The following is a 17,483-nucleotide window of genomic DNA, read 5'->3' as shown; positions in this document are numbered from 1 at the left end:
GAAGGAGAGAGAGAGAGAGGGAGGGAGAGACAGAGAGAGAGAGGGAGGGAGGGAGAGATATTGAGAGAGAGACAGAGAGAGGGAGGGAGAGAGATATTGAGAGAGACAGAGAGGGAGAGGGAGGGAGAGAGAGATATTGAGAGAGAGATTGAGAGAGAAAGAGAGAGAGGAGGGAGGGAGAGAGAGAGGAGGGAGAGAGAGGGAGAAAGGAGAGAGAGGAGAGAGAGAGAGAGATTGAGAGAGAGACAGACAGACAGAGAGAGAGAAAGAGAGACAGACAGAGGGAGAGGGAGAAAGAGAAGGAGAGAGGAGAGAGACAGAGATTGAGAGAGAGAGACAGAGAGAGAGAGGGAGAGGGAGGGAGAGAGATATTGAAAGAGATAGAGATTGAGAGAGAAAGAGAGGAGGGAGGGAGAGAGAGGAGGGAGAAAGAGAGGGAGAAGGGAGAGAGAGAGAGAGAGAGAGAGAGAGAGAGAGAGAGAGAGAGAGAGAGAGAGAGAGAGAGAGAGAGAGAGAGAGAGAGAGAGAGAGAGAGAGGAGGGAGAGCGCTCACGGTTTCTCTCTGCCTTGCCCTCACTCCCAGAATGGTTTCTAAACAGCCAATTTATCACTTTCTCCCATTCCTTACTTATATACCAGTGATGTGCTTCGTGGTCGGTTCTCCAAGGTCTCTTGGGCAAATCTCAGTTCATTTCCTCCTGCTCTTCCAATATGTCTCTGATTAGCCGTCTTGCCTCTGGGGAAATGAACATCACCTTACCTTACAATGTTAGGGATCCTTGAGCTTGATCTACTTGCTTTATAAAAGAAAGAGGTATGACAATGACTTGTCCAAGACCATACTTTAAGGAACTAGAGAGTTGGAGCTCAAACCTGTAGATTCTGACTTCATGTCTTACTCTTTTCCTATGACACCATTAAAAATAACAATATTGAGATGGGTGATAATGACAAATTACATTGGAACTGAAGCATTATGACAGAAAAAAATAACTAGAACACTATATTTGGGAGTTCAAATCCTGCCTCTGACGCTCATTAGCTGTGTGTCCAAGGGCAAGTCACGCATCCTCAGATTCTTCTTCATCCCCATAAAATGGGGAGAATCATTCTGGGTCTACCTACTTCTTGGGCTGTTGGACCCTAAGACATGATGTAAGCAGATTTCTTTGTAATCCTTGAAGTACTCTATAAATGTCAGTTATCAATTCAATAATAATGACTTAAACTTCCATAGGAATGTCAGATATCATCATTAAGCCAATGATTCGATGGATTAAGGCCAAATCTTGCTACTGACACATAATGGCTGTGTGGTTATCGACAAGTCACTTAATTTCTTATTTCCCTAGAAAACTCTCGAAATTGATAAAATTGCAGATACGTTGCCCTCCTTTCCCCTGATACTGCTCCCACCAGCATTTATTAAGTGCACTGAGGATACAAAAAAAAAGAGAGGACCCACATGTACCAACACAAGTGCAGAGAAGAAGGTGCAGCAAAATGTCCCCAGAAAGGTAAAAAGGAAGTGATCACTGTCAGCTAAAGGAATCCCAAGAGGCTTCCTAGAAGAGATGACAATAATCTCACCTAGTAGAAAGACTTCAAGAGTCTAAGCCAGATATTGGAGGACTATAACCTTGGCATGGGTGAGAATGTAAGCAAAGGACTGGAGGTGGGAAAGGAGTGAACAAGAACAAGGGAAAGGGAGAAGTCCAGTTTGACTAAATGTAGAATTCAGAAAGTCATAAAAGGTAAAGCTAGAAAAATAAGAAGGTTGGAGGCAGATTATGGAAGAGTTTGAATGCCAGGATATGCCCAGAAGGGGGAGACACTGAAGATTATGGTACCCTAGTGGAGGCTATGGGAACTATTTCTTCTCCTGGTGGAAATGACAACTTTTAGTGTCTATTTAAAATAGTTGTGTTCAGGGGGCAGCTGGGTGGCTCAGTGGTTTGAGAGCCAGGCCTAGAGATGGGAGGTCCTAGGTTCAGATCTGGCCTCAGATACTTCCCAGTTGTATGACCCTGGGCAAGTCACTTAACCCCCATTGCCTAGCCCTTACCACTCTTCTGCCTTGGAACCAATACACAGTATTGATTCCAAGATGGAAGGTAAGGGTTAAAAAAAATTAATAAATAAAATAAAATAGTCATGTTCAGTAAAAATGAGCCTGAACAGCAGAATTTTTTTTTAATCATTTCTTTAGTGCATGCATTACTGCAAACAGTATTTGGGTTTTGGATACAAACACCCTAAATCTCTCCTTGATGACGCATCGAAACCTTCCTCATTAAAGTCATAAAGTCTCCCTTCCCACAACGAGCTCCCTATTTTTAACCACTTTCAGTGGGAAGTCTCTGCTTGACTGTTCATTCACTTATTCATCCATTCACATCTGCAACCTTTGAATCATGCTCCACTCTTTACCATTCCTTACCACCGCCACCCCCAGAGCCAACCAGTTGCCACATTTTATTGACTCTACCTCCACATCTCTTGCAACTGTTTCCCAATGTCCCTTCAAATGGTTTCTAACCTATTTGGACACTCACCTGGCATTGCCTGTCATGGGGATTATTGCACCATCCTCTGAACTGTTCTCTCAGCCTCGTCTATACTTTCTCTAATCCACCTTCCATATACCTGCCAAAATATATTATCTAATTTTTTCCAAAACATTTTCTTAAATCATCTATTTTTCCTTTATTCTCATTTTTAATAGAAAACATTTTCCCTATTATATGTAATAAATATTTTCAACATATGTTTTCCAGAATTATAAGATCTGAATTGTCTCCCTCCATCCCTTTCCTCCCAGCTCCTGGAGGGGGCAAGCAATTTGATCTGGCTTATATATGTATTATCATGCAGAACATACTTCCATATTGGCCTTTGTTGTAAGAGAATATATATGGAGAGAACCAAAACCAAAAAGTAAAATCGTATGCTTTGAGCTACACTCTGACTCTGTTCTTTCTCTGGAGGTGGATAGCATTCTTTGTAGGAAGTCCTTCAGAATTGTCCTAGATCAAGGGGGCAGCTGAATGGCTCTGTAGGTTGAGAGTCAGGCCTAGAGACGGGAGGTCCTAGGTTCAAATCTGTCCTCAGACACTTCCTAGCTGTGTGACCCTGGGCAAGTCACTTAACCCCCATTGCCTAGCCCTTACTCCTCTTCTGCCTTGGAACCAATACACAGTATTGACTCCATGACAGAAGGTAGGGGTTTAAAAAAAAAAAAAGAATTGTCCTAGATCATTGTATTGCTGAGAAAAGCTAAATCTTTCACAGTTGGTTATCATAGGATATTGTTATTTCTGAGAACCATGTTCTTCTGGTTCTGCTTATTTAATTCTCTATTAGTTCTTTCTGATGAGTTATCCCTTATAAGCAAAATTATATTTCTAATGCTCAGGCCTGGAATGTTGTCAGTTCCCCTGATCAAGAAACTCCTATGGCTCCCCATGACCTCTAGGATATTATACATTTTTCCTTGGGGCATTTAAAGCCCTTCTTATTCTGGTACCAACCAACCTTCCAGGTTTAACCACCCTTCACATATAATTTAGTCCAACCAGATTGGCCTTCTTGCGGTTCCCTACACGTGACACTATCTATCTCTATCTCTGTTCCCTAGCATGAACTTTCCCCTAAACAGCCCCAAGTTTCCTTTCAATATCAGGTCAAACACCACCTTCTCTCCCTCTTCATGAGGCATTTACTGATTTTTTCCAATTGCGAGTCTCCTCTTCCCTCAAATTCTTCTTGTTGTACAGTTCAGCCATTTTTCAGTCCTGTCTGACTCTTCATGACCCCATTTGGGGTTTTCCTGGCAAAGACACTGGAGTGGTTTGACAGTTCCTTCTCCAGCTCATTTGACAGATGGGGAAACTGAGACAAACACAGTTAAGTAACTTGCCCAGGACCACATAGCTAGTGTCTGAGAATTGATATTCAGGTCTTCCTGACTTCAGGCCTAGTGCTCTTTCCACTGAGCCATCTGACTGCCTCAAATTACCTTGTATTTTTTTGTATATGCTTATGTTTTATATATTAAAAATATATATATATTTATGTTATATAATAATAATAATAACATAAATATATATATATTTATATATTGTTACATTCTTCCATTTTATTTATATATATATAATGGAAGAATGTAAGGTCCTTGAGGCCAGAGGTAGTTGCTGGCATCTGCCTTTGCACATGCAGTGTCTGCTATAGCCTAGGTGCTCAATAAATTATTTATAATTGATCAAATAAACACCAAACACTTAGAATATGGCCAATACTGTATTCAGCACTGAGTTACCTTTGGTCCTTTGTGGAGGAAGAGAATGTAAATCTAATAAGAGACACGGTCTGTCATAGGGCCATATTCTTAGACCTGGAAAGGACCATATGGGTCATCTTGTCTAATCCTCTAATTTTATAGAGGCCCAGAGAGATGGAGTGAGTTGCCCAGGAATCTAGACAACAAAAAGCCAAGTTACTTTGAGGACAGGTCATTTTGACTCCAAATCCAATGCTCTACTGTCACAGGTAGGCAATGCAGAAAGGGGAGCAGTTTCAAAAGCCACAAGTCTTCTAATATCCTACCCCATTTTCATGATTTTTTTTCGTTTTGATTTTGGAATGTTTGGCCTAGTCATTTGCTTTTTTGCCCAAGACTAGCAATGGAGATTGAAGGTCCTGGTTTCACATCTGACCTCAGACACTTCCTAGCTGTGTGACCCTAGGCAAATCACTTAATCTGCACTGCTTAGCCTTTACTGTTCTTCTGTCTTGGAATCAATACTTAAAATCAATTGTAAGACAGAAGGTAAGGGATGAAAATAAAGAAATGAATAAATAAAATCTGGACTGTTCAGCTCTGACTTTCATGGGAAGCACACTCTGCCCTTGCGTCCCCTTTCTCTGATTGGTTGATTCCTCCTAGAACTTCCATTAAAAAAAAAAAAAGATCTCAGTCTGGGACCTTAATCTCAGGGAATGAACAAACAGATACTGTGGGTTACAATATAAAACTACTATTGGATCAGTTGGACTGACATCAAAGGCTTCTGGTCTTGGCAGCAGTAATTGCTTCCAGCTCCAAATTTATGATCCTATAAGAAAAAACAGATTCGGGTTCTAAGAGAAAATCTTCATTTCTTTCCTTTAGGTGACTGACCTCGGCTCTATGAGCTCAGTAATTAGCTTTATGCAGGTCAGGGGCTGGAGAACATCCTGAATCCCTCAAAGCAGGCTAGACTCTCTAGACCTGAAAGCTCCCCCTTACTCTCCTCTTCCCTCACTGGGAGAGGGACTTTCAATTAGAAGACAGGACAGGGTATGTTGCCTATGCCAAGTTCTCTCAGCATCATAACCTTTTAGAGCTTGAAAGGACCATAGAAAATACTTAGTCCAACCCTTCCATTTTACAGGCAGGAAAACTGAGGCCTAAAGAAGGATAATGCCTTTCCTAATCTAGCAGGAAAGGGAGCCAGGATGAGAACCCACATCTCCCCGACTTCCAGCCCAATGTTCTTTTCCTCTCCCTGCATTGCCTCCAATTTCCCTTTTCTGTCTCCCTACCAGAAAAAAAGGCACTCACACCAACAGGGCTATAAGAGACAAGGTGTACCTCTAGTTCAAGGGTACTTAACCCAGAATCCACATGTTGCCATGTGGCAACTAAAAAATGTCAGGAGGCCAGAAAGCTTAAATGGGGTGAAAAAAAATGTTCATCTTTATTTTCTCCTTCAATTATGAATGTAGGCAACATACCACTGAAATATTGGGAGAACCCATGACTTTGTCATCAATTGAATTTGCTGATATTTTCATATCACATTACAGTTGTTACAGTTTTTTCAAAATAGCTTTGATGTTCATCGCTGCTTCAAAATGACTGTAGTTAATAGACTGGCTGTTAGATCACATGTAATTGAAGTCTCCCTGTCTTCAGAAGCTGGTAGGATCTAGCCAGGAATCTATAGGCAAACTGATCTCGACTTCCAAAGGGGACCAAGAACCCTTTTTCTAATCCATCTCGTCACCCTTCCCACAGGGCAAAAAGGAGGTTCTTCTTCCTTTCCCCCCCTATACCAGAGGCTGGTCTTCACTAATTCCCTGAGATGAAGGGCCCATTACCCTCCCCACACCCTTAGATAGTGTATTCTTGCCCTCCAGAAGGTACTCATAGAAAGAAAAGTAATATCTACTAATAGCTAGCATTTACACAGTACTTTAAGGCTCTAAGGTTTGTAAAGCACTTTTCTTTGGCTCCTCTGAGATCTTTTTAGAAGGTGGGTCGGGGTGGGGGGTAATAAGGGGTTCTCTCCTCTTCTAGCTTCCTTCATCCAGACTCAGGCTGTGGCCAGGGCTCCAAGATCCCACGTTCTGAAGGGGGTGGTGATAGATGCCTCTCCTGAGTATTTCTGAAGATTTCAAAGCTATATATAAAAAATAAAGAGAAATACACAGTATACATAAACTGTGTGCCTATACATTCATATATGTGTATGCATATATATAAAATAGTTTAAGGCAAGGTCTACCAACTATGGGAGCATTCAGCTGCTTCTCCAATAATGCAAAATCCATTCAATTTGGAGTAGAAGACCTTAGTTCTGATCCTAGACCTGATGCTCCGATCAATTGGCAAGCATTTATAAAATCCCTACTATGTGCCATCACAGTTTAGGTGCTAGGAATACAAAGACAAAAAGTCGGAGTTCTAGCTCTCAAGGAGTTGACTTTTTGTTTTAAATAAAGATATTTTATTTTACCAATTATATGTAATAACACATTTCTACATACGTTTGCTAAAGTTATATGATCCATACTGTCTCCCTCCCTCCCTTCCCTCCACTGCCCCAAAAAGTGACACGCAATTCAATCTGGGTAGTACATGTATTATCATGTAAAACATTTCTGTGTTGTTCCTTGTTGCAAGAGAACACTCATAAAACCAAAACTCCAAATAAAACTCAAATAAACTAAAATGAAAAATAGTATTCTGACAAGGAGCTGACATTCTAAAAGAGGAGACAACAGATCTCTCTCTCTCTCTCTCTCTCTCTCTCTCTCTCTCTCTCTCTCTCTCTCTCTCTCTCTCTCTAATATATATATATATATATCTTAAGTAGAGCCATATTGTCTGCAAATGAATTCAAAGTGGTTATAGGAAGAAGTGTGCTGGAGGGAAGACTGAGAAAAGGAAAGGTTTCTGTCAGACGGTGGCACTGTGTGACCTTCGAGTCCTCTCGCTGGACCCTTCTCCTTTGTAAAATGAGAGAGAGGGAATAGATGATCTCTGCAACCTATTCTAGCAATAAATCCTATGATCCAATGACCTGTGGGGATAAGGAAGTCGTCCTGGTGGGGTGACACTCCCCCTGTGGGACAGTTCTGAGCCTCAGTTCCTTCTTTTGTCAAATGGGCATCATCATCTCTGGCCTCTTCGCCCAGAAGAGATACTCTGAGGATAAGACCCACTAAGAGCATAGAAATGATAAAAGCCCAAGCAGAACATAGAGCAAAGTGAAGGCTGTGTCCTTGGGCAAGACTCCAGGAAAGTAGGATGTAGTCATTCTAAGGAGGAGAGGCTGTCCTAGGATGCTGGTAAAGATGGGCTTGCTTCTCTGTCAGTTCTTGGTCAATTTACTGAATATATTAAGGGATAGAAGGGATCTCAAGAGTTACAGAGAGAGAGACAGAGACAGAGAGACAGACTCAGAGAGAGACAGAGAGAGAGACAGAGAGAGAGAGGAAGGGAGGGAGGGAGAGAAAGAAAGGGAGAGGGAGGGAGGGAGAGAGAGAGAGAGATTGAGAGAGAGACAGAGAGATTATGACAGAGAGAGACAGAGAGAGAGACAGAGAGAGACAGAGAGAGAGAGAGGAAAGGAGGGAGGGAGAGAAAGAGAGGGAGAGGGAGGAGAGAGAGGGAGAACATAGAGCAAAGTGAAGGCTGTGTCCTTGGGCAAGATTCCAGGAAAGTAGGATGTAGTAAGTCTGAGGAGGAGAGGCTGTCCTAGGATGCTGGTAAAGATGGGCTTGCTTCTCTGTCAGTTCTTGGTCAATTTACTGAATATATTAAGGGATGAAAGGGATTTCAAGAGTCACTGAGTCCAACACCTTCATTTTACAAATGGAGAACTAAAGCCTAAAGAGATCTGAGAGCACACAGGCAAGAGATAAAAGATCTAGAATCGAACACAGGTCCTTGCAGGGTTCTGGTGAGAAAGAAATGCTGTCATTATTGTTCAGTTGTTTTAGTCATGTCTGACTCTTCTTGACTCCATTTGGGATTTTTTTGGTAAAGATACAGGAGTGGTTTGCTATTTTCTTTTCTTACTCATTTTACAGAAAGGGAAACTGAGGCCAATAGGATTCAATTTGCTTGGGAGGGGGTGTTTCTTGGCAAAGATACTAGAGTAGTTTGCTGTTTCCTTCTCCAACTCATTTTACAGATGAGGAAACTGAGGCTAACAATTTAGTGACTTGCTCAGGGTTATACAGCTAGTATTTGTCTGAAGCTGTATTTGAATTCTGGGAAGATGAGTCTTACTGACTCCAGACCTGACACTCTATCCACTTTATCCTCTCAGGAAATAGGTCCCAAGAAAAGAAACCTCGAGAGCTAGGGTTCTTGGGTTTCCTTCTCTGTGTCCCCACAAATTTCGAGGTGTCACCATTTCAGGGCTAGGTCACATTCTTCTTTAATGTTCCTAAAGAGAGAGAACATGACCAATAAATAAGACTTTGCTCCTTAATTCTAAAAGCCATCCCCTTTCTTAACCCTTTCCATGCCTGTCCGGGGGCTGCCTCTGGGCCTCATGGACTGCCTGGTTCCATGAAGAACAAGTTTCTCCTCCCTGCATAAAGGCTGTCCCACCACAGCTCCCCATCTCCTGCTCATGGACCTTTCCTCCGGACCCCTAGATCCTACAGGAGATCGGGAGAAGAGCAGGGCCAGGCTTAGCTCACACTTGTGATGATTGAGGAACACCAGACAAGGACTACTGACCTCCTGCCCCAATAGTACTCTCTCCTTGACCAGGTCATCTCAGAGCCTGGCCTTGCCCTGTTGGGAATCCAGTCTAAAGGTTCTTACAAGACCTTGAAAATCCCCTAAAAAGAGCAGAAGCCACCTGAGGAATAAGACCTCAAACGCCAACAACGAACACCTTAGGGAGGAAGGGGGTGGCGTCCCTTTGGGGTTGGGGGGGGGTGTCCCAGGAGGAACTGTTGAAAGCAGAGGTGAGAAGGAATGTGGGTGTGTGGGAAGGGAGAACACTGGCCTTAATACCATGCTTTACCACCTTGGTGAGTCAGTTCAAATCCACGGAGAGATGGCCAGCCCTCCCTCCCACATCCCTGGGTGGGAACAACACTGGACCAAGTTAAGACACTCCAGGCTTTACCGCTGAGTTACCGGAGGATCTCTCCTCAGTTTCCTCCCCTCTAAATTAAGAGAAATGGTCTAGATCAGTAGTAGACCGGTGGGGTGCAGGCTCCAGGGATTTGTGCTGTAGAGTCAAGGCCAGCTTATTAAATGACAGCTGCAGAATAGAGTAGCAAGCGGGTCTTCTGAAGAGTGAATATATGATGCTTCATACATACATTTATTTTTCAGATGGATGTAGCTGTTGTTGTGAGGAATAAATATCCACCTTTGTGGGAAAACTTTCCAGATTTGGTCGTTGGTTTGGGTTTCTGGGTTGTTGTTTTTGCTATTATTTATTTTCTCAATCAAAGGACACTAATGTGTGTGTGTGAGAGAGAGAGAGAAAGAGGGGGAGTGGAGGGAGGGAGTGAAAGAGAGGGAGAGGGAGGGAGGGAGAGAGGGAGGAAGAGAGAGAAGGAGAGGGAGGGAGGGAGGAAGAAAGAGAGAGAGGGAGGGAGGGAGGAAGAGAAAGAGAGGGAGGGAGAGAGGGAGGGAGAGAGAGAAGGAGAGGGAGGGAGAGAGGGAGGGAGAGAGGGAGGGAGAAAGGGAGGGAGAGGGAAAGAGAAAGAGAGGGAGGGAGAGAGGGAGGGAGAGGGAGAGAGAGAGAGAGAGAGAGAGAGAGAGAGAGAGAGAGAGAGAGAGAGAGAGAGAGAGAGAGAGAGAGATCCAAGAAATCTGCTGATATTAGATAAAGGTCTTCACACTTGGAAAGAATCTTTGAGGTCCCTTCCAGCTTTAAATCTCATGATTCATGCCTGAGTGAGTGTTCAAATGTCAGGATGAGAACTGATACATCTTTCCAGCAGCCTCTGGCTCCATCTCCTTCGCCAACTGGCTTACCAGAGACCTCCTTGTCCAGGGGGACACTTTCTTTGAGATCTGGCCTCCCTGGGAATGCAACAGACTCTGGGCTACTAGAGTGCCTTCAGTAGGTCAGGGAGGGCATCCCTGGAAGGTCACTAAACTGCCCTGGGCCTCAATTTCCTAATCTGTAAAATAAATGAGTTGGATTAAATGACGTCTAAGGTCCCTTCCAGTTCTAAATCTTTGATTCGGTGATTTTATGGGACTAGATGACAAGGCCAGAAATCCTAGCAGTTACAGTCCCACATATCTGGTCCTGCCTCTTCTCTCTGCTCAGAAAGCTTCAATAGCTCCCTACTGCCTACTTAGTAATTTTACATGGCCTTGGAGGCCCTTTACAATTTGATGACACCTTACTTTTTTTCTTAAATCATTCCTTTGTTTTATTGAATTGTTTAATCCTCTCACATTTAAAATTATAATTGTTAGGCTTATATTTCTCATAATGCTTTTAAAATTCCATTTTTTTCTATTGACATGAATTTATTTCTTCTCCTTTCCACTCTTCCTCTCAATTAAACAAAAGAAAACATTTGTAAACAAATATTCATAGTTAAGGAAAAAAATCTCCCCGGTGACTAGTCATGTCCAAATTTTTATTATTGGGACAGGCAGGTAGCACAGTGGATAGTCTAGGTCTGGAGTCAGGGAAGTCTTGGGTTCATATCTGGTCTCAGACACTTCTTGTGTGACCCTTAGCAAGTCACCGAATTTCCCCAGTGGCCATGTCCAAATTTTATTATTGGGGCAGGCAGACCACAGCCAGATCTGGAGTCAGGGAGGTCCTGGGTTCAAGTATAGCCTCAGACACTTCTTAAGTATGTGACCCTCAGCAAGTCACCCAATTGCCCAGCCCTTGCTGCTCTTTTGTCTTCAAACAGATACTAAGGGAGAAGATAAGGATTTAAGAAAACAAATGATCTCATTGGCATTCTGAGTCCCTCTCCTCTCAGGCAGGAGGTAGGCAATATGCTAAACTTCAGTCCTCTGGAATCTTGGTTTTATGCTAAACTTCAGTCCTCTGGAATCTTGGTTTGTCATTCCACTGATCAGAATTCTGAAATCTTTCAAAGCTGATTTTCTTGATAATGTCACTATTGTATAAATTCTCCTGATTCTGCTCACTTCTCCCTGTATTAGTTCATACAGCTTTTTTTTTTCAGTTTCTCAGAAATTGTCCATTTCATCATTTCTCGTGGCATAATAATATTCCCGCCCACCTTTATATCATAATTTATTTATGACCTCTCCATTCATATCCCTTAAACTTATCTTTAAGAGAAGAATTCTCGTTCTCATAAATCAGAATGATTTCTTTATATAGCTTAGTAATGACTGTTATAAGAGAAACCTGCTGCAAAGAATTTTTTTTCTCCAGTCATTTGTTTCTTATCTGTTGAAGCTTTTATTTGTGGAGGGAAAAAAAAAACCCTTTAAAATTGTATATAATTAAAATTGCTAATTTTCTCTCTGATGATCCTCTCTTTCCTTTGTTTGGTCATGAACTTTCCCCCTGCAACAGAAAGGTAGTTTCTTCCTTGTTCCTCTTCTATCTTTATGAGGTTCTCCTTTATGACTAAGTCATGTATCATCCTAACTTTGAAACCTCCAGCCATTCAGCCAAGGCTTTAAGAGAAACAAACAGCACTGTGCCCTAAAGGACACACCTAGGTGTTGTGGAAAGGACCCTCACTGGCTTTGGAGTCAGAGGATTGAGCCTGGGATGCTTATTAGAGAGCATGACTTTGGGCAAGTCAATTAACCTCCACAGATGTCTTAGTTCTTTCATCTCTAAAATGATGGGGTTAGACTAGATGGCTTTTGAGATCCCTCCTACCCCTGAGTCTATAAAGCTATGATCCTTCCCCTCCATTCCCTTTTTGAATCCTATTAATTCTTCAAAGCCCATTTCAGACGCTTCCTCCTCTTGGAAGTCTTTGCTCCTTTCACACAGTATTGCTTTGCTGCAACTAAATATTCTTATTTTTAACATTGTATATTCAGTTCACTTAACTAGAGTATGGTGATACCTTGAGTACAGGAATTTCATATTATACTGATTTAGTATCTTTCTCAACACTACATTGTTTTGCACAAAATTACCAAATACAATTTATAAAGTTATAAATGTATATTAGTTTTTGCACAAACAAAACCAATGCAGCTAAAATAAGAAGAGGAGTGGATTAACAGGGGGAAAAAATCTTACACAGCAAAATTTTCTAATAAAGGTCTCATTGTTAAGATATATGGGGGGTGGGGAGGTGGTAGCTAGGTTGGGAACCAGGCCTAGAGTCAGGAAGATGTGGGTTCAAATTTGACCTCAGACTCTCACTGTGTGACCCTGGGCAAATCACTTAACACCCATTGCCTAGTTCTCACTGCTTTTCTGCCTTGGAACCAATGCACATTATTGATTCTAAGGTAGAAGATATGTTTGTTTGTTTTTAAGAGATATAAGGGGGCAGCTGGGTGGCTCAGTGGACTGAGGGACAGACCTAGAGATGGGAGGTCCTAGGTTCAAATCTGGCCTCATCCTAGCTGTGTGACCCTGGACAAGTCACTTAACCCTCATTGCCTAGCTCTTACTGCTCTTCTGCCTTGGAACCAATGCATAGTATTGATTCTAAGACAGAAGGTAAGGGTTTAAAATTAAAGATATATAGGGAATTGATTTAAATTTATAAGAATAAGAGCTATTGAGGCAGCTAGATGGCTCACCACTTGACTGCCAGCCTTAGAGACAGCAGGTTCTAGGTTTGAATCTGGCCTTATCCTAGCTGTGTGACCCTGGGCAAGTCATTGAACTCCAGTTGCCCCGCCCACCCACTCTTCTGCCTTGGAACAGAGACTTAGTATTGATTCTAAGACAGAAGGTAAGGGTTTAAAAAAAAAAAAGCTATTTCTCAAGAGTTCCTTCTGGCCCAATAGAAACTCCTGTACTCTTGTTCCTTTGAGGCTATCCTTGGACAATGGTCAATGGAGATGAATAGGCAGTTTTCAGAGGAAGAAATCTCAGGTATAAATAGCAACATGAAAAAATGCTCCAAATGACTAATCATTAGAGAAATGCAAATTAAGATGCTCCTCACACTCCTTAGATTGGCCAAATAGGGAAAATGACACAACCTGGAGCAGTTGGGGAAAACAAGTACTTTAATGCACTACTGATGGAGCTGTGAACTAGTCCAGCCATTCTGGAGGGCAATTTGGAGCTATGCCCCAAAAGCAATTAAGCTGTGCATACCCTTTGACTTGTCAATACCACTGCTCAGCCCATACCTTCAAAGAGATCCAAAGAAGCAGATAAAGACTCCCAAGTTCAGAAATATTTACAGCTGCTTTTTGGAGGTACAGAAAGACTGAAAAACCAGGGGGGCCCATTCATGGGAGAATGGCTAACTGAGGTCTAGTATGGGAGTGTGATGGAATGATATTGGGCTGGAAGAAATGATGAAGGGGATGGTTTCATAGAAACCCAATGACGATTTGTATGAACCAATACACAGCAAAATAAATTGTCCTCCTGCATGACTCATGATGCCCACTTCTTCTTTTTTAAATTCTTACCTTCCGTCTTGGAATCAATACTTCTACCAAGGCAGAAGAGGGGTAAGGGCTAGGCAATGGGGATTAAGTGACATGCCCAGGGTCACACAGCTAAGAAGAGTCTGAGGGCAGATTTGAACCAAGGACCTCCCGTCTCTAAGCCTGGCTCTCACTGAGCTACCCAGTTGCCCCCCTGCCCACTTCTTAATAGAGAGGTTATGGACTCAGAGTGCAGACTAAGGAATATTTTTTTAGATGTGGCCAATGCAGGAATTTGCTTTGCTCAGTTATCTATATTTGGAACAGAAAGAGGGAAAGAGAGATGTTGGGGAGACAGAGAGAAGGTAGGCTTTTGGTTGATTGAAAAAATTACAATAAAAAGAAATACGTCCTGAATGAGGAGAGATCCATGAAAAGACGAGTATCATCACAAGGCTGAATAAAAAGTGCAAGCAGTACCAAAGTACAGGCAGTAAGTGCAATGGAAGTTTAGAGGTGGTTAAGTAGATCAGTAGATAGTGTTGGGCTTGGAGTTGGGAAGACCTGAATTCAAATCCTGCCTAAGACATTTATCAATTTCTCAGTTTCTTCGACTGTCAAGTGGGAATAATTCTAATGTCTGCCTTCTAGGGTTGTAGTTAAGAAGACTGTCTGCCCTTTGACCCAGCCTGTAAACCTTAAAATTCCTTAGACTTATAAATGTTGGAAATTTCACCATTGGGATATTTCATACTTGGAAAATTTCTTACTGATAGTCTATTGGAATGGGAACCCCATTGGCATGGGAGGTTCCTTCTCTTCCCTTCTTAAGATTACTTTAGGACAGAAACCTTTTGCTGAACAATGGAAAGGACTCTGACCTATGCTTAAGCATAGAACAGGAATTTCTTTGAGTCATGATTGATTTTAGAATTGATACAATGGAGATACTTGGAATCAATCTCCACCCTATTCAGTCCTAACAGGATTGAGTAAGGGCTGCAGCCTAGATCAAAATTTAATTATTCCAATCTCTACCCTACTCAGGTTAACAGGATTTAGAAAGGGCTGTAGCAAAGGATCAAAGATTTAATCATTTGAAAATATGACCTTCAACAGACATGTGCAAAGCCTCTGGGTGGTCCTGGGTTAAGCTAGAGCCTCCATTGGCACAGGGAAATTGATGGACAGTGATTGGTAGATGTGAGAACTGAGGGGAGGCAACTTGGATGGTTTCCTTAAAGATCAGGGGGGTCTGAAGACTCGGGGGGATTGAGGAGTTGATCGGAGTGGTGGCAGTGGGCTCTGAGAAGCTTGCTCTGAAGGAAGCTGAAGGTAGGGGCCTCTGAGACTATTTCTCCATTTTGGTCACGTGAGTAATAGGGACTGATCTCCTTTCTTTGCCCCAGCTATCTAAGGGCTTGGGCCTTTTGGCCCAGCCTAAACAGAAGGGGTATTTAAGCCCTATTCCTTTCTCTCCCTTTTTCTCTCTCTCTATCTCTAATTCCTTTCTTCCTCCTATTGTAATTAAACTCCATAAAAGATTGACTGCAAACTTGAGTTTTCATTTAGGAATTACATAGCTGAATTCCTTGGCGACCTTAAATTAATATATATCAGTCTTTTAAAGTGATTCCCTTGTAACAAGCCATACCATTACTGGGTTTATACCCCAAAGAGATAATGAGGAAAAAGACTTGTACAAGAATATTCATAGCTGCGCTCTTTGTGGTGGCAAAAAAATTGGAAAATGAGGGGATGCCCTTCAATTGGGGAATGACTGGACAAATTGTGGTATATGTTGGTGATACCTTTGTGCTCAAAGAAATAATGAACTGGGGGAATTTCATGTGAACTGGAATGACCTCCAGGAATTGATGCAGAGTGAAAGGAGCAGAACCAGGAGAACATTGTACACAGTGACTGATACACTGAGGCACAATCAAATGTAATGGACTTCTCTACTAGCAGCAATGCAATGATCCAGGACAATTCTGAGGGACTTATGAGAAAGAACGTTATCCACATTCAGAGGAAGAACTGTGGGAGCGGAAACCCAGAAGAAAAACAACTGCCTGATCACATGCATCCATGGGGATATGGTTGGGGATGTAGACTTTAAGGGATCACCCTAGTGCAAATATTAACAATATGGAAATAGGTCTTGATCAATGACGCATGTAAAAGCCAGTGGAATTGCTCATTGGATATGGGGGTGGGAGGAGGGGAGGGAAAGAACATGAATCACGTAACCTTGGGAAAATATTCTAAATTAATTAATTAAATAAAAACTCTCAATAAAAAAAAAAAGAAAGGTTGTAGTTAGGATCAAATGAGATGGTTGTAAAGTTGGGGTATAAATGCTATTTTTATCATTAGGAGAGAAAGCATGCATTAACCCTGTTTGTAAAGCCTGGGACGGGCCACCTAGAGCATACCAACCCAGTAAAGCTTTGCTACACAGTCCCTGCCCTCAAGGAATTTTCCACCTACGTATTCCCTCAGGACCAAAGACCTAAAAGAGGTATTTTATTTATTCATGGGTTGCTAATGGCTCAGATTCCTTCTTTGTTTTTTCCATTACATAAAAGATACCAAGGGGTCCCTCTCCCCACCCAGAGGGAGATAGAAGGGCAGCACTTTCACCTCCCAAGATCCTACTTTCTAAGAGAACAAAAGAATTCCCTAGATTCTACATGACTTCTAATTTCCCTATTTTTGATGTTGAGCACCCAGATTCATGTTAGGACCATGAGATCATGCCCCTTCCATGGAGAACTATACCTCGCTATAGTATAGGAATAAGAATGCTGAGAATAATAGCAAGCATCTATAACATGCTGAGGTTTGCAAAGTGCCCTTTTGATCCTCCCAACAGTCCTGTGATATGGGGACTTCTATGTTCCCCATTTTGCAGATAAGGACACTAAGGCACAAACAGATAAAGTAAGTTGCTCAGATCCTGCTTCCAGGCAGAATGTGAACTGAGATCTTCCGTACTCAGAGTCTCATGCTCCATCCATTGCACCACAGAGCTGCCTGTTAATAATAATCAAAGTCTTTACTACAAAAGCCATTGGGATTGATAAATGCTTCAGCATCCACATTGGAAATGATTTCCTCAGTAGGGATGCATTCCATCTGCTTTGGAGATCTGGCCCCCTGATCTGCAGGGAACCTTCCACAGGTGTGTGAGAACATGGAGTCTCTCTGCACACTCAGGAAGGGGTTTCTGATGGACTGTGTCATGAGAATGGGAACACCTGGAGAGCGGAGACTGTTTTACATTTTCTATTTGTACCCTCAGGGCTTAGCATGATGCTTTCTTTGCACATGTTCAATAAGTGCCTTTTTTTTCTTTATTCATCCATCCATTGATTCATTCATTGTCCCAAATGTTACCACATCCCTAAAACTGGTATTATTTTTTCCATGTCAGAAATGATGAAACGGAGGCTAAGGGAGGTTGGTATGACTCGCCCTTAGTCACACAGCTAGTGCCCCAGCAGAATTTGAGCCCAGGTCTCCCTAAATGCACTCAGAGTTGGGAAATCTGGGTTGGAGCCTACCTTGCTTAATATCTTAATGTCAAACTCAGAGAGAAATGGGGGCTGCTGAACTACACACACACACACACACACACACACACACA

This window comes from Monodelphis domestica, chromosome 6 (genome assembly GCF_027887165.1).
Source record: "Monodelphis domestica isolate mMonDom1 chromosome 6, mMonDom1.pri, whole genome shotgun sequence".
Classification (NCBI taxonomy): domain Eukaryota; kingdom Metazoa; phylum Chordata; class Mammalia; order Didelphimorphia; family Didelphidae; genus Monodelphis; species Monodelphis domestica.
This window is presented reverse-complemented; position numbering follows the sequence as displayed.